Source organism: Lolium rigidum, chromosome 3 (genome assembly GCF_022539505.1).
Source record: "Lolium rigidum isolate FL_2022 chromosome 3, APGP_CSIRO_Lrig_0.1, whole genome shotgun sequence".
In the NCBI taxonomy this organism is placed as follows: Eukaryota; Viridiplantae; Streptophyta; class Magnoliopsida; order Poales; family Poaceae; genus Lolium; species Lolium rigidum.
In genome coordinates, this window is record NC_061510.1 from 370,231,729 (window position 1) to 370,249,938 (window position 18,210).

The 18,210-nt window shown below is 52.3% G+C and overlaps 1 pseudogene; it reads right to left on the minus strand.

Annotated features, from left to right (window-relative positions):
• Positions 1-89: 89 nt before the first annotated feature.
• Positions 90-7,410, minus strand: LOC124697413 (annotated as a pseudogene).
• Positions 7,411-18,210: the final 10,800 nt, after the last annotated feature.

Below are 18,210 nucleotides of genomic sequence, written 5' to 3' on the forward strand. Positions count from 1 at the left end.
AAATCTAGTAATACTAGCATTAAATAGCATGTAGGGTGTTTTACCTCAACTTCCTGAACAGATGATTGTATATCACATCATGATCATGTTCATGCCCTTGATTTTCTTTTCCCAAGTGAACAAGGGACAACATGGGACCTGAGGATATCCTTCAGAACACCAGGGCAGCTCTTGGTTAATAACTCAATAACTCAAAACCTTCAGACTCCATGACCACATCCAGATTTGCCGGTGAGCTGAGGAACTTCAAGCATGCCGCCTTAAGCTCATGGCAGTGGTGCTGATCTGCCAATGCCAAGATGGTCGCCACAGAGCTCGTATCGATACCACTGCTCAACTTATCTTGACTGTTAGAGTAATTCTTGCTCAGGAGTTAGCTAGTACCTTCTAGTAGTAATGTAGGTGCTTGTATGTTCTAGGAGTACAATTCATATGTAAGCCCTAGGCAGTAGCTAACTTTGGTTAGCACTAGAAAGCTGTAGAAGGTTAGGTTTACAGTAGAAAGCTCTAGAAGGCTTTAGAAATCTAGTTGTTGTACCTAGCTTGTATCCTATAAATAGCACTATGCAATACAAGCTGCATGAAGCTTTTGACATCATCACAAAACCAGACCACTTCCCACACACTACACTACCTGTGAACTAGCTAGCAAGGCTAACAATTGGTATCAGAGCCTTGGTGAAGTTAGGATCCTCAGAGATGTCGGCTCCAGTTCGAGGTGTTGCTGGCAGTCCGCCTCGCCAGCCGCAGCGCCGTTCCCCTTCACCACCACCAAGACGACCGCGCCACCGTGATGCAGGAAGGCGCGAGATTGTGGTCGAGCGAGTCGTGAAGGACGTCGGCGGTGGCAGTTACCCGATGCTGACGCGGACGAACTACACCGAATGGAGCCTCCTCATGAAGGTGAAGCTGCAGGCTCGGGGCATATGGGATGCAATTGAGCTCGGCGCCGACGACTATCAGGAAGATCAAATGGCGCTGGAGGCCATCTTGCAAGCGGTGCCACCAGAAATGATGGCTGGACTAGCCGTCAAGCGGACAGCAAAGGAGGCGTGGGAGGCGATTCGAGCCATGCGCGTCGGTTCAGATCGCGTGCGGAAGGGCAAGGTGCAGCAACTAAAGAAGGAGTTTGAGATGATCTCATTCCGCGACGGGGAGTCTGTTGATGATTTCGCGCTACGCCTTACGAACCTTGTCACAAGCCTCGCCACGCTCGGAGCACCTATCGACGAAACTCAAGTCGTCGAGAAGTTTTTGCGGGCTGTGCCGCCAAGGTGTCGCAGATAGCCCTTGCGATCGAGACCCTCCTTGACACTTCTGATATGTCATTGGAGGAAGTCACCGGTCGGCTGAAGGCAGCTGAGGATCGTCTCGAGTCGCCTGAGTCGGCGCGTGAGCAGGGCAAGCTCCTACTCACCGAGGAGCAATGGCTAGAGAGGATGAAGGGGCGCCAAGGAGGCAGCTCCTCCAGGCCTGCACACGGCAGCGGACAGCGACGACGACGGCCACCACGTAAGAAGGGTGGAGAAGGCAACGACGATCTTGCAGCGGCTAGGGACGGCCCGCGAGATGACACATGCCGCAACTGCGGCCGTCGCGGCCATTGGGCCAAGGACTGCAAGCAGCCCCGGAGAAGCAGGGCATACCTGGCCGAAGCAGAGGAAGATGATGAGGAGCCTGCACTCCTCATGGCGCAGGTCTGCACCACTGCTGCCCCTGCCATGGTGGTGCAGCAAAGCACTACTCCAGCTCCAGCCATGCCGGTGGAGAAAAGTGAAGCTCCAGCTGCTGCCATGGTGGTGCAGCAGAATGTTGCTCCAGCCCCGGCCATTGTGGTGCAAGATAGCACCATCACAGCTCCAGAGCATGCCCCTCTTCACATCGATGAGCCGAAGGCAAAAGCTTACCTTGGGACGAGCAGCGACGACGAGCGAATCGAGGGCTGGTACCTCGACACCGGCGCTACAAATCACATGACGGGCCATCGGGACGCCTTTGCTGAAATTGACCATACAATCACCGGCACTGTCAAATTCGGCGACGACTCGGTCGTGGAAATCAAGGGCATGGGCACCATCATCTTTGCAAGCAGAAATGGTGAACACAAGGCTCTCAGCGGCGTCTACTACATCCCACGCCTGAAGAACTCGATCATCAGCATTGGTCAACTTGACGAGAGCGACGCATGCGTGCTGATCAGGAGAGGTGTGCTTCGCATATGGGATCAGCAAGGACGACTCCTTGTTCGGGTCACACGCGGCCGGAATCGCCTCTATCTCCTCCATCTTGAGATTGCGCGGCCAATTTGTCTCTCTGCCCGCCGCGATGATATTGCTTGGCGCTGGCATGAGCGATTTGGGCATCTCAACTTTGATGCTTTGGAGAAGATGGGACGCCTCGCCATGGCACGTGGGTTGCCATGGCTGGAACACGTGGAGCAATTCTGTGACACATGCGTCATCATGAAGCATCGCCGCAGCCCGTTCCCTTGGCAAGCAAGGTATCGAGCACAGGAGCCACTTGAGCTTGTCCACGGCGACCTCTGCGGTCCCATTTCGCCGGCGACACATGGAGGCCGGCGCTACTTCTTGCTGTTGGTGGATGACGCCACTTGCTACATGTGGGTGATGCTCCTGGCAGCCAAGAATGATGCAACAGATGCCATCAAAAGAGTTCAGGCAGCAGCGGAAGCTCAAAGCGGATGCAAACTACGTGTGTTGCGCACGGACAACGGCGGTGAGTTCACCTCAACTGATTTTGCAGCCTACTGTGCTGATGACGGAATCGAGCGCCACTTCTCCGCGCCATATGCCCCACAGCAGAATGGCGTCGTCGAGAGGCGGAACCAAACAGTGGTGGCAATGGCACGTTCTTTGCTGAAACAGAGGAGTGTGACAGCTGAATTTTGGGGGAGGCGATCAAGCATCGCTGTCTTCCTCCTAAACCGAGCTCCCACCAAAGCCCTCACAGGAAAGACGCCTTACGAGGCGTGGCATGGCCGCAAGCCGGCTGTCCACTACCTTCGCACCTTCGGGTGCTTGGCATATATCAAGGAACAGGGGAACCTACGCAATCTTGATGACTGCAGCTCTCCCGCTGTCATCATTGGCTATGAGGATGGAGTAAAGGCATACAGACTGTGATGTTATCTTTGATGAAGAGCGAGGTTGGGATTGGGCAGCAGATGGCGGCGAAATCCCCAGCAGCAACTTTGATGTGGAGTATATCAGCCGTCATGCCACAAGACTGCCTAGCCATGTGTCCAGTTCAGCAGGGGACAGATCTCTGTCTTCGAGACGTGGGGCTCAAGGTGCCTCAACTAACGCCCCACCAACACCTCCATCAGCTCCAGCAACAAGTGTTGCAACCGCATCAACCCCGGTTTTCGTCACGCCACTAGCAGATGATGATGACTGACTGGATGTTGCGCATGGAGACACACCGGTTCGCTATCGCAGGGTCGAAAACCTGATTGGAGACGAACCAGTGCCTGGGCTCGCACCGCGCAACCTCGACTCTGAGCTACACTTGGCCAGCACGGGGGAGCCGTGCTCATTCGCAGAAGCTGAGCGCGACAAGGCATGGCAGGCAGCCATGCGCGAGGAAATTGAAGCAGTGGAGCGAAACAACACATGGGAGCTTGTTGACCTGCCACACGGGCATCAACCAATAGGCCTCAAATGGGTCTATAAGTTGAAGAAAAATGAAGCCGGCGAAGTAATCAAACACAAAGCACGGTTGGTCGCTCGTGGCTTCGTCCAGCAAGCCGGCATAGACTTTGATGAAGTCTTTGCTCCCGTCGATCGCATGGAATCAATCCGGCTGCGGCTTGCTTTGGCTGCCCAGGAGGGGTGGCCCGTCCACCACATGGACGTAAAATCAGCCTTCCTCAATGGAGAACTGAATGAGGAGGTCTATGTGAAGCAGCCACCGGGTTTCGTTGTCACCGGAGAAGAAGGAAAAGTCCTACGGCTGCGCAAGGCCCTCTATGGTTTACGGCAAGCTCCACGGGCATGGAATGCGAAGCTCGACTCCACGCTCAAAGAAATGGGCTTCAAGCAGAGCGAGCACGAGCATGCAATCTACCGGCGCATCACGGGTGACGCAATCTTGCTCATTGGAGTATATGTGGATGATCTAATCATCACAGGTTCGTCCAAGGGAGCAATTGAGAGTTTCAAGGCCGAGATGAAGACAAAATTCCAGATGAGTGACCTTGGATTGTTGTCATTCTATCTCGGAATTGAAGTCCAGCAGCATGGCGATGGCATCAGCCTATGTCAAGCACACTATGCCTCGTGCATCCTGCAGCTGGGCGGAATGGAAGGATGCAATCCAGCACACACCCCAATGGAGGAGCGGCTCAAGCTTAGCCGTGAAAGTACAGCAAAAGAGGTGGACGCTACGAAGTACCGACAAATCGTTGGCAGCCTACGCTACCTCGTCCACACCAGGCCAGACCTGGCATTTGCTGTTGGGTTCGTCAGTCGTTTCATGGAACGACCCACGAAGGAGCATATGATGGCGGTGAAGAGAATTCTTCGCTACGTCGCTGGCACGACCCACTATGGTCTTCACTACCGACGGAAGACAAAGGATGCACATCTAATTGGTTACAGCGACAGCGACCTTGCCGGTGACATTGACACTAGGAAGAGCACGAGCGGCAATCTGTTTTTCCTCGGCAACTGCTTGGTGAGTTGGCAATCTCTCAAGCAAAGGGTGGTTGCTCTGTCTTCATGCGAGGCAGAATATGTCGCGGCCACAACCGCAGCAACTCAAGGAATTTGGCTGGCTCGACTTCTTGGAGAACTTCAAGGAAGAAAAGCCGAGACAGTTGAGCTAATGGTAGACAACAAGTCTGCCCTGGCATTAGCCAAAAATCCAGTCTTCCATGAGCGCAGCAAACATATCAATATTCGGTATCACTTCATCAGAGGCTGCTTGGAAGATGGAAGCATCAACGCCAGCTTCATCAATACTTCAAATCAGCTAGCTGATATTTTGACAAAATCACTTGGGCGAGTGAAGTTTCAGGAGCCGAGAGCTAGAATTGGAATGGTCCAAATCAAGTCAAGCATGAAGAGCAAGGATTAGGGGGAGAATTGTTAGAGTAATTCTTGCTCAGGAGTTAGCTAGTACCTTCTAGTAGTACTGTAGGTGCTTGTATGTTCTAGGAGTACAATTCATATGTAAGCCCTAGGCAGTAGCTAACTTTGGTTAGCACTAGAAAGCTGTAGAAGGTTAGGTTTACAGTAGAAAGCTCTAGAAGGCTTTAGAAATCTAGTTGTTGTACCTAGCTTGTATCCTATAAATAGCACTATGCAATACAAGCTGCATGAAGCTTTTGACAGCATCACAAAACCAGACCACTTCCCACACACTACACTACTTGTGAACTAGCTAGCAAGGCTAACATTGACAAATCAACTTCAGCCTGCCCAGATCATATCTGTCCGCGGCAACAAGCAAATGTTGAGCCATGGCGCATTCTTCTCCTTGATCCATATCTTTTTTTTTTGCGAAAATTCCACCGATCTATTAATAATCATCAACGGTAGTACAAAGATGCCTAAAAGTAATAAAAATTACAAAAAGGTCATTGGACCACCTAGCGACGACTACAGACACTAGCACGAGCCGAAGGCGCGCCGCCGTCCTCGCCCCTCCATCACCGGAGCCAGGCAAAGCTTGTCGTAGTAGAGCTTGTTGTAGTAGACAGACGGGAAGTCGTCGTGCTAAGGCCTCAAAGGACCAGCGCACCAGAGCAGCAACCATCGCCAATGATGACAACCGTAGATCGGAAGAGACTGACCTGAAACCACACAATCGAACACGAGAGATGACCGGATCTTGGGAGATCCGCCGGACACACAACTCCACACGCCCTCCGCCGACGCTAGATGCACCACCGGAGCGAGGATAGGACGGGGAGGACCTTATTCTGACTTCAGGAAGTAGCCGCCGCCTCACCATCCCGAAAAAGACACCGAGAACAAACTAAACGAACACTGAAACATTCCCGCCGGCGAGAGGCTGCGGTCCGCCACACCTCCAAGGCCCCAAGGCCACCTGAGGCGGAGCGGACCGGCAGCGTCGCCGACGAGAGGGACGAAACCCTAGATGGGTTTTGAGCCGCCTCCGATCGCCTGTGTCTTCCCGTACCGCTTCGTGATAAGTAGTATGCTTGTTAGACTCTCCTTGATCCATATCTGGCAGTGCATCAGTGTACATGAAAGTAAGCAAAGCCTTAAACACTTCTGCCTCCATGTCATCAATATGTATGGCCTCTCTCATCGTCCCCTCCTTCCATCGGCCCAAAGAACTCTGCTCTGAAGACCGGAGACCGCGCCGCGATCACCAACCGGTGGGCCGAGAATGTCTCTTGGCCGACTCGGAATTTGACATCAATGCCCTCCTTGCTCAACAGGAGATCCCCGAAGTGCCGTTGCATGTCAGATGGTGGCACCGAAATGGATGGTGGCTCCAAAATTGATGGTGTCTCCTGCACGTGGAAGTCGCTTGTCTAAGGATAGATGCCCCACCTACACTTTAGGCGTTATATGATTCATCGTTCCGATATGTATCTCGCCTAGTTTTTATTATTTATCCTTTTGGACTTGAGACAACAAAACGGCTGTGTGCATCCTGGTTATGCAGAGGCTGGATGTAATTGCTTATTAAAGTAATAAAGCATCCTTTATCGAAAAAAACGTGGAAGTCGCTCAAGATAGTAACATCGACCTTCACAGCGAAGGAATCATCCTTGAGATGCTCTGATTTCTCCAATTCCTCCCTTTTGATCCACCTCTTGATTCCCAAACGTTTAGACACAGCAAAGTCTATGATCTGGGTAGTAAAGGTACGCGTTGGCACCACCTTACCATGTTGGTCGAGTAAGCTGAATTTGGCTTGTGCCTTCACGGCCTCGGCTTCGGCAACGGCACCATCGAGGGTGAGATAGAGGGATATGAAATCGATGTACTCGGACCTGCGCCCGTTTGGAAAGTACTCCAGATACCATGTGCAGCCTCCCACCCGGAATGGGGAAGCGCGGATCCGCTTGCCATTGGGGACCTCCTTGGTGCGGGAGTAGCCGACGATCTTGAGCAAGTGGGAGCCGCTCACTGCACGGGCGACGATGGACGAGGCGGATATAGAAATGGGGCCGTCGCCGGCGACACGCGAGGAGGCCGCCATGGTGTACGGCGTGAACGGATGGGCAGGTCGCCGGTGGGGAGTGAGGGGGCGGCGGCGAGGGTTTGGCCTTTGGGAGGTGTACCGCTGGACACTCTTTTGTGGGCTGTGAATGGGCCGATTCAGAAACACGCCGAGTCCATAGTGGCTAAGATCATCTCCAGCCGTCTTCCCCGGATCCTCGTTTTCGCTCGGATTTGGGCTTTCATCCATCCGGGAAGTCTAGGTCATCCTCGGCCCCCCACGGGAAGTGCTCGGGGAGTCCGGACGAAACGAACGCGGAAAATGTCGAGAAAACTTTCCGCGCGGCTGGTGGCCCCGACTTGTTGGCGAGAAAGGCGGATCGTCGTCCTCATCGCATCGTCTTCCGCATGCTGTAAAAGCCTGCCACCGGTCAGTCTTCGCCGGACGCGTAGCTTCCACGCGGCGAGTTAATGCCGTCGCCTCAGTTTCATGCGCGTCGCCCTCTATTATCGCGGAACTACCGGGTCTGGCCGCATTCGCCACCCCGTCTCCCTATTCACCACATCTCTCCCCAAACTCATCGAGCAAACAATGGCGAACTTCGGCGACGGCGCGGCGAACAACGGCTTCGGCCGTCATTCTCTCCACCAATGGGAGGGGAGGCTGCTGCACGCGGCGGGCTACCCCACGCCGCTGGACTTCCGCGCGCCCGGAGGTTGTCGCCTGAGCGTGGGGCGTCCCGATCCCGCCGCCGCCAATCAGATGCGGTGCTCGTCACCCTCAGCGACGAGCAGCGCGCGGGGAGGACAACGCCCTCCCAATGGACGCCGCGCTCACCTGGTCCATGCGGGATTGGAGAGGCAGGAGGCGCAACAGCAGAGGCGGCTGCTAGACCTGGCGGCCACGCGGCGACGTGCCGCCGAGCCACACCGACCGCACCCATCGCACTCGTCGCCCCTGTGCCGCTCATCAAGCTCGAGGAGAGCAGCGACGATGAACTGTATCGGCCGACGCCGCCACACGGCGACCCTGGCCAGGGTTCAAGCCGTTGGTACGGAGACGCCGGCCAGAGCAGCCAGCAGGCGCCGCCGCCCGAGGATGCCGGCAACTCCAGCGATGACGAGGATGACGGCAGCGACTACACGGCATTCTACCACCATTTCGGCATGTAGATCATCGTGTTCTAGCTTTAGTTTATATTTCCCTCTGGCTGAATTCAAATATATTACAAATTCGGTCTATATATGTACGAACTCGCCTATATATGTTAAATATCTCTAAATTTCGCCTATGTTTGAACGTATTTCATCTGGTTTTTTCTGAACTTGCCTATGTTTGTTCAAAATTTCCATCCATCTTGAGCTCGTCGCTGGGAAAATGGGCCTCCCCAGGCCATATTTTACATCCATCCGGCGCTAAATAGCGTCGGATTTCGGCCTGGGGAGCCCCAACGGCTGGAGATGCTTTAAGGCCATCTCCAACGGGGCAACCTTGCCCCAAACCGTGCCCGTGCGTTTCGGATGGGTCCAACCGGACAAAAATGCGGCCCAGCGCACGGACCCATCCCTAAAACGGATGGTCGCGGCGTCCGGGACGACCCAAAGCCAGCCCAAATCTAGGCCTCATTTGCGTGGCCGCGGACACCGAGGGCTACCCTCTCGCGTCCTCCCCTGGCCTGCCTGTCTACCTCCCAAAACGCACCCACTCTACTCCACTCCCAAAACCTAGAGATGGCCGACGAAGCTCCTGTCACCGCCACCATCGAAGACGAGGCCCAGCTCGCGGCTGTTGTCGCTCCTGCCGTGGCTGGACGCTCCGGTGGTCCCGCGGCAGCGATGAAGAAGGCGAAGCCCAAGCTCACCGCGGAGCAGAGGGTGATCGAGAGCAAGAAGCGGGTCGACCGACGTCGGGCGCACGAACAACGGAAGAAGGAGGCCGCTGCCGCCGAGGAGCGGCAGAGGGCGGCCGAGCAGTTCCAGCTCCTCCAAACGGAGGCGAAGGCCATGCATACAAGAGCATGCCATGCTCTTTTACGCCACGCCGCGCTCGCTCAGCACATGGTCGTCCCGGGCGTCGGCTCAGCCTCTGCCTCGTCCGTGACCCGACCCCTTCCTCCAAGGTCAACAGCCCCACCGACTGCCCCGTTGGGGTACACGCCCGACGCGCACGAAATGATAGCGCCGTCGGGGCGGTACTTGTACCCGTCACGGGATGGGTCACCGGAGGTGGGCGAGTCCATGATAGGGCATCGCCTTCGTCCATTGACCTCAACCGTGCGCCGGTGGTGCACTCCAAGGCCCCCAAGCAGCTGGGAGCAGCAGCGATGACCGGTGCCCGCAAACATGTTCGACGATTTGTTGGGCGAGCGCGCGCCGCCATCTATGCAGGCAGCGTCCACCATGCAGGCCCCTCTGTCTTACCCATCGACGATGCCGACCACCATGCCATATCCGTCGACCGAGCAGGCTCCCCCGCCACCTCCCATTGACATAGAGGAGGACACCACTAGCCATCACGGCCCCATGAACATCGACCAAGGGCCGTTGTTCAGTGACGAGCTCACACAAGAAGCAGTTGTACAAGCTCGAGGTCGCCGGCTTAGCAAAAGAACCAGCAACTACACGCAGCTGGAGGAGAAAATGGTCGTCGAGGGATGGTTGGTCATTGGGCAAGTGAAAGGATCGTATGCCGCACCTAGAGGGGAGGGGTGAATAGGTGCTAACCAATTTTTAGTTCTTTTTCAATTTAGGCTTGACACAAAGGTAAATTCTCTAGATATGCAACTAAGTGAATTTACCTATATGACAAGGTTACCAACTAAGCAAGATATAGCTAAGAAATATATAGGAGATAGAATAGGATAGAGGTAACCGAGAGTGGAGCACGCGATGACACGGAGATGATTCCCGTAGTTCCCTTCCTTTGCAAGAAGGTACGTCTACATTTGGAGGAGTGTGGTTGCTATGAAAGCCAAACCAACAGCCACGAAGGCTTCACTCAGATCTCCTGTGAGCAACGCCACGAAGGCCTAGCCCACTTCCACTAAGGGATTTCCTCGAGGCGGAAACCGGGCCTTTACAAAGTTCTTGGGGCACACATCCACAACCGAATTGGAGGCTCCCAAATCAGTAACAACACAACAATACATCAACACAAATCAACTAGGGATCCAAAGAGGAACACTAGCAAGGGGGCCCTCAAACAAATGAGGGGGAAATGTAAATCGCTTCGGTGAGGATGTAGATCGGTGTCTTCTCCTTCGAATCTCCAAAGATCAAGAGCTTTGGTTGGGTGAGGGAGGAGATCTTGCAAATCTTGAGTTCTTGAGGTGGCTCTAATGGTGGTGAGGCATGGCAGATTTTTGTGCAATCATTGAGCAACTTGTCCCATTGGAGAAGAGAGCTATTTATATGAGTGGAGCTCTCAGATCTGACCGTTGTGGACGTTTTTCAGTAACACCGGAAGTTCCGGCCAGAAGGGCCGGAAGTTCCGGCCGGCACTGGAAGTTCCGGCCGTGATGTGACGCCCCGGAACCGGTACCATGAGGATTCCAGCGATCCCACCGAAATCCGCATGATATCAATTCAGAGACGCCCTCCGACACGACGTGCGCGACGAATCACACACGTGATGCCAGAGGAATTAACACGAGCGGTAACATTACAACAGGATTACAATAGAGCCCACAAGAAACATATATTACAACAACGACTCCAACGAGTCAAGATACAAATATACAATACAAAGATCCGAATCATACAAAAGATCAAGTACGTCCGAGTACGGACAAGATACAAATTGGACTAAGAGTCCTGAAGATAACCAATGGCGTCCATAACCCTGCCCAGGCCAAGCCGGATGGGTAACCTTGCTAACGTCGTCATCTTGTACCTGTCGAAGTCGGGCCATCGGTTGCCGACAAAAGGGAGGGAACAGAAGAGAAAGAGAAAAGGCGAGAGTAAGTACCAAGGAACGAACTTCGGCACGTACTTAGCGAGACTAGAAATGGCTATGCTCGCCGGGCGAATATATATATCGCCTGGGGCTGTATGGTAGGTTTAGCGGCAGCAAAACTATAACCAATAGAGACACGCTACAACATCCGTCTACTCAGACAAGATAAGAGAGCGCACAAGGTAACAGATAAATACTACACAAACATAACCCAGCCGATTACACATATCCCCTTCAACAAAGCGAAGAGGCAATGTAAAAGGCACTCAACGGTGGACAAGTTTTATTAGGTATCGGTTGTAGTAATGCTATATTACTAATCAAGTTATTAGCAAATTATTATCAACAACATAAAGGTGTAAGTTGTTCTATGATCGAGCTATACAATTCCAAGTCGTCCATAACCGCGGACACGTCTTATCGATAAGATTGTAACCCTGTAGGGTGCCCAAATGTAGCCACACGCACGCTCAACCCACTTGCGACAGGTGGATATCACGACTCGCACTCTCCTTCACTACAACAATGTCCAGGAAGCCACCTAACTAAGTTAAACCCGTATCAGAGTCCGGCCGTGCTCCGAAGCGGACTCAGCTATTGCGTCAGCGTACTAGGTGATCAGTGCCCAGCGGGATGACCACTTCGCAGCGGCTCCGCAACCTACGAACGTGCAAGAAACAACGGGGTACAAGGCCCCAAAAGTAACATCATATCATCTGACCACAAAGAAACATGCTTGCACGCCCGGGAGAAACAAACAAACATGCAAACTAATTGTGGCCACTGGACAAAGCTGTAGATTCCGGCAGTGGTCGAGGGGAGACCCAGTAAGCTTACCCACGTGTGGTTAGAGCGCTCAGTCTCGGAACAGATAACAAGAACTCGGGTCCTATGGGACATTAGCGAGTCAAAGTTCTGATGCTTTCGCAAAGGGGTTCACAGATGCCTCTGCTTACAATTTTAGTTGTTAACAAATAAGTAAAGCATGTGTATCTCCAACAACTGATATAGCATGTGATAACATCCCAACAACCCATCATATCCCGATAACAGATCGAGATAAACAACAGAGCCTAAACACGCCTACGACTCGCAAGGCTCAAACATCAAGCAACGGCTATGGGTAAGGAATGATATATATAGGATTATTATGGTAAACAAGTGGAATAGGACACGTGACTCGATAGAGAAGCGCAACATAAGGATAGCAGTGAGAGCGAGAGCAAAATATAAAATAGGTGAAGGAGGTGGGCTCGCCTATGAAAAGCTGCAGGAGAACTTGTCGGAGAACTCGTCGTATCTCACCACACCACTTCGCGATCCTATCCGGGAAGAAGCAAATGCTGGAACACACAACGTATGCAAGTCTTACTATTACGAAGAAGAATCGGCATGATCAAAATATGCATGCATGGCAGATATGATGCGATGCACTTATCCAATTTAAACGGAATCGGAATCCGGACAAGCAATTATTAGGTTCTAGTTGTTTATCTACCCCGCATATTAAATGTTGATTAGCATGTCATAAGCATGGCATGGGTGCGCTACACAAATTTAAATGGAACCGAGATAAGAGATAAGTAGTCCCGCACAATTCCATATTTATTTAGGTGATTCACTATTTACCCAAACCCACAAGACATGCGATGCGATGCAATATGGTATAATTAATGCAACAAGATATATAGCACATTTATAAAATAGTTTGGTTAGGTTCGGGGTCTCACGATATCGGTAAAGGATGGTCGCCGGATCGAAATCGGAGAGGAAGAAGAAGGTGGGGTTTCGGCCTTCTAAACCATGAAGGAGAACTTGCGGTTTGCGTCGATGGTCTCCGAGGGTTGAGGTCGAACTTGGTTGCGTCGGCAACGGCGCACTTGGTTTCGCGGGGAGAAATGAACATCTGCGCCCGCGTACGAGTTACATGCCATCACCACAGCACCACGAGATCAACAGTACACTCCACCAACACAGAACCGTGAACCAAGGCGGCCAGGCGTGCGTTGACCTGCACTGGAATACAACTCCTGTCAAACAGCTTATGGGCACGCATGCGTGACGAAGAGAAACAAGCGGCCGGAGGCGCGGGCAGTACTTCGAAGTCCTTGGCGTCGACCAAGAGTCATGGACAAGCTCGGGGAGGTCGGGACGGACCGGCGGCGGCGGCGGACAGCACGGCAGAGAGGAGCAGCACGGGGACCTGCAGAACTTGTGCCTAGCAGCAGGGAACGGCGAGGGCCGGCGGCGCAGGCGCGGCGGTGACGAGCTCGGGAGGGCGCCTGAGGGAGGTGGCCGCGGGCGCGTGCTCGTAGCGGCGGCGTTCTTGTCGACGTGGTGAGCGGACGCATGGCAGAGAGGCGACGGACGACGGTGTCTGTGCGGGGCAAGAGGGGAGCGGCACCAGGAGGTGGCAGAGCTTGGGGAGGAGGCTCGCCGGCCGGCGGCTGGACCAGCCGCGGAGCAGGGAAGGGAGGTGAGGCACGCGTAGCAGCGAGAGGAGGCGCTCGGGATCGGGCAGAGGCGAGCGAGGGGAGCGACCGTGTCAGGCTCGAGAGATGGTGGAAGGACCTGATGGCGAACAGAAAAGAGGGAGAGGGGGGCGGCTGCAAGATTGCCAGGGAGGGGGAAGCTGGCCGGGTGGGGAAGCTAGGGTTTCTCCTGGGTGGGCTAGATCGGCCGCCGGCTGGGCCTTTTGGGCCTGGCCGGTTGGGAGCTTGTCTCCCCTTTTTTTTTAACATGTTTTCTTTTATTGTTTTTTGTTTGTTTCAAAGCCATTTTCAAATAGATTTTGGCAACGAAATAAATAGAGAAAGGAGAGATATAATTTGAAACAAAAAGATGGAATTGTACTAGAAATAAAGTAGGGTTTAATAAAAATATTTTTTAAGGTTGAAAATATATGCATGATGCCATGATGATGCACAAAAGAAAGAGCACAAGCAAAAACTAGTAGGGGTATTTTTCTGGGTCGCTACACGTGAGGACCGGAAGTTCCGGCGAGAACCTTTTGCATCAGACGGGCAGGCAGATAGAGGTTTGGGCGGAACTAGGGCGGAACTTCCGGTGACCGGAAGTTCCAGCCAAGTTCCGGAATTGCGAGAAAACCATACTGGACATACTGAGCCACATTTGCGACATTTCCGGAACAAGCCCGGAAGTTGGGCGGAAGTTCCGCTGACCAGAACTTCCGCCCCTCTTCGCCGGAACTTCCGGCCAGCGAACAAACCTTCAAGGAAAACGGCGCTGAGAAGCCACTGCTGGAAGCAACAGGGCGGAAGTTCCGCCAGCTGGGGCCGGAACTTCCGCCAGAAATGAAAAACCTGCATAATCTTCAGAACTGACATACAATACCACCAGCCATGTATATATCATGTAATCTTGAACCTGTCTACATCAACGCACATAAATATATACCTAGTGTTGACATCAAACACAAAAAACCCAAAAGGGCGGGAAATGTTCTTTCAATTTCCCCCTTTTTGGTGTTTGATGACAACACAAGTATTTGCAACGAATGATCAAAAATAAACAACAAGTATGTGAGAGATATAGAGGAGCTCCCCCTATTTATGAGCATTACCACATAAGAAGCTCCCCCTATATCTTGCACCCATCTTCCATGGATTAGCAACACAACATAGTGATAAGCATATATAAAGATAGATCATGCACACACATAGATATCCATAGAGGACTCACATACGAAGTGTACCATACACAACAATAAGGTTCCACACACATAGATAAGGTTCACAAACCACATAAAAGCTAAGAACATAGTTCGACACCACAAAGATAAATGAAGTGACAAGCAATAAAAATCAAAGCCAACACGAGCTTATGACTCCCCCATGCAAATACCCAACGGAGAGCAACCTAATAAGGTCTCACTCTCCCCCTTTGGCACCAAGGCACAAAAAAGGGATAGGAGAAACTACACGCCCCAAGGGTCGGCGTTAGCCCAGCCGGGAGGAAGATCCGATGGAGCGCCGTGGAAGGGTGGAGTGTGAGGAGGAGACTCGATCTCAAGACCATCTGGAGGGAGAGGGATGCCATGCTGAGAAACCCACTCAGCCTCTGGAGTAATACTCTCCTCGGATCCGGGAGGAGACACATCCACATTGAGGGCCCTCATAATGCTCTTCTGACGACCCCGAGACTTCTTGGCCTCAACATGCTGCTGATACTGACGGTGATTGACTGCTGAGGTGAGACAAAGATCTGTCGCATGCGGCGGGCAAGCTTAGAAGCCCAGCTTGGTGGCTTCTCATCCATGGGAGCAACATCTTCAATGGGCATGTTGTGGCGCTTGACCCTAAGAACCTTCACTTCATGAGATGTGACGTTGAGAGGAATAGAGTGAATAAGGCGAGCCGAACAAGTAGCAGCCCAAGTGTCTTCAATGAGCTTCATGATGAAAGGAGCAAATGAAGGAAGCTTTTTCTCCATCACACATGACCACATCTCATTGTAGATGTAGTCCATCACATCAAGCTTCTCACCGGTGCCCTTCTTAGCATAGGAGTTTGCCATAAGATCCACTTCATATAGATGCAATTCATCAAGGTTGCCACCCTTGGGTCCAATTGTTTCCCGGTATACTCGAAGCATGATGTCCCAAGTAGGGAGAAGATCCGCACTCTTGCCCAGAATACCCCAACCTTTGATATAGAGGTGTTCCAAGACTTCCTTGGTTTGAGCAAATGAACTATCATGAGACCTCCAACCATTTTCATTCACACGCGGAGAGCGAGGGTATCCAAGAGCATCTCCAAAGCTTGCCAAGTTGGCCTCAAGGAGGGTGTGATGAGTCATCCACCGGAAAGTTCTAGCTTCATCTTGTTCAAAGTGAACGGTGGCATAGAATTGATGAACCAAACCGATGCCATAGTCCTTGTTGAGCTCCATAATGGGATAGAGCCCAAACTCACCACACATAGCATAGGCTTCTTCAAAGTATCTTGTGGCGGCCATCTTGGCGGTGTCAATGGCTGATACGCGCGAAGCACACGTCCGTTGGGAACCCCAAGTGGAAGGTATGATGCGTATAGAAGCAAGTTTCCCTCAGTATGAACCCAAGGTTATCGAACCAGTAGGAGCTGATACGTCCCAAACGTATCTATAATTTCTTATGTTCCATGCTACTTTATTGATGATACCTACATGTTTTATACACATTATATGTCATTATTATGCGTTTTTCGGAACTAACCTATTGACGAGATGCCGAAGGGCCAGTTGCTGTTTTCTGCTGTTTTTGGTTTCAGAAATCCTAGTAAGGAAATATTCTCGGAATCGGACGAAATCAACGCCCTGTACCTTATTTTCACCGGAAGCCTCCAGAGCATCGAAGAAGTACCGGAGAGGAGCCAGGGGGCCCCTAACGCCAGGGCGGCGCGGCCAAGGGGTGGGGCGCGCCCCCTTAGTGTGTGGGACCACCAAGCCCCCTCCGAGGCTCCCCTTTCGCCTACTTAAGGTCTCCGTCGCGAAAACCCTATTACGTTCGACGAAACCCGAGAAAACCTTCCTGAGCCGCCGCCATCGCGAAATCAAGATTCGGGGGACAGAAGTCTCTGTTCCGGCACGCCGCCGGGACGGGGAATTGCCCCCGGAGTCATCTCCATCGACACCACCGCCATCTCCATCACCATCGCTGTCTCCTATGATGAGGAGGGAGTAGTTCTCCCCCGGGGCTGAGGGCTCTACCGTAGCTATGTGGTTAATCTCTCTCTCTGTACTCCAATACAATGATCTCATGAGCTGCTTTACATGATTGAGATCCATATGATGAGCTTTGTATCGCTACTAGTTATGTGCTACTCATGTGATGTTATTAAAGTAGTCTATTCCTCCTGCATGGTGTAATGGTGACAGTGTGTGCATCGTGTAGTTCTTGTCGTAGATTATGATCATGATCTCTTGTAGATTGTGGAGTTAATTGTCATTATGATAGTATTGATGTGATCTATGCCTCCTTCGTAGTGTGATGGTGACGAGTGTGCATGCTATGTTAGTACTTGGTTTATTTTGCAAAGATCTATTATGCTCTAAGGTTACTTAAATATGAATGCTGAATGTTGTGGCGCTTGTTAACTCCGGCTTGAGGGAGCTCTTGTAGCCCTACACAACGAATAGTGTTTGTCATCCAACAAAAGAGTGTATGTAGCACAAATGAGAGAAGTTATTATTTATTAGGGATTTCTATTTTCGTGCCCCTGGTTCGTTAGTTGTACTCAGTTTTCCCCAGTCCCTTAGTTTTTCCTCAGTTTTCCCCTCCTATAGTTTGAAACACGCACAAGTGCTGGAACGGCCGATAGCCGTCAGGTCGGAGGCCTTGACCGTTAGTCCGACCGGGTGGGGCCGCACGGGGCAGCTCCTCCCCGACCGTCTCGTGCCGACGGGTAGGGTCGGGGAGACACGTCGGAGCAGCCATCCATCTATCGCCGACGTGTGGGCCATTTTATTTCATGATTTTATACGCGGTGTCTGCCAATGACAAATGGGGCCGCTCTATAGGGCTGCCGCAGCCAATGACCGGTGGGGTCGTATATTTTTCGGGAAAAAGACATATATTGCCGCTCCGTGGAGCCGCCGCAGCCAATGACCAGTGGGGTCGTCTATTTATTTAGGGAAACTCATATATTGCCGCTCCGTGGGGCCTCCGCAGCCAATGACCGGTGGGGTCGTCTATTTTTCAGGAAAAGACATATATTGCTGCTCTGTAGGGCTGCCGCGACCAATGACCAGTGGGGTCGTCTATTTATTTAGAGAAAATCATATATTGCCGCTCTGTGGGGCCTCCGCAGCCAATGACCAGTGGGGTCATCTATTTTTTAGGAAAAGACATATATTGCCGCTCTATGGGGCTGCCGCAGCCAATGACCAGTGGGGTCGTCTATTTATTTAGAGAGAAAAAATCATATATTGCCGCTCTGATATATGTCTTTAGAGAATATCATAGAGAGAAGCAACAAGTTCGCTAATTAATTATTCTTAAGCTAGATCGGAGAACCGCTGGCAGCTCGTTCCCCACCGTCGGACGGAGCAGCCATCGCCGGCGCCTCGTCGCGCCGCCGGCTCTGTCCCCCGGCG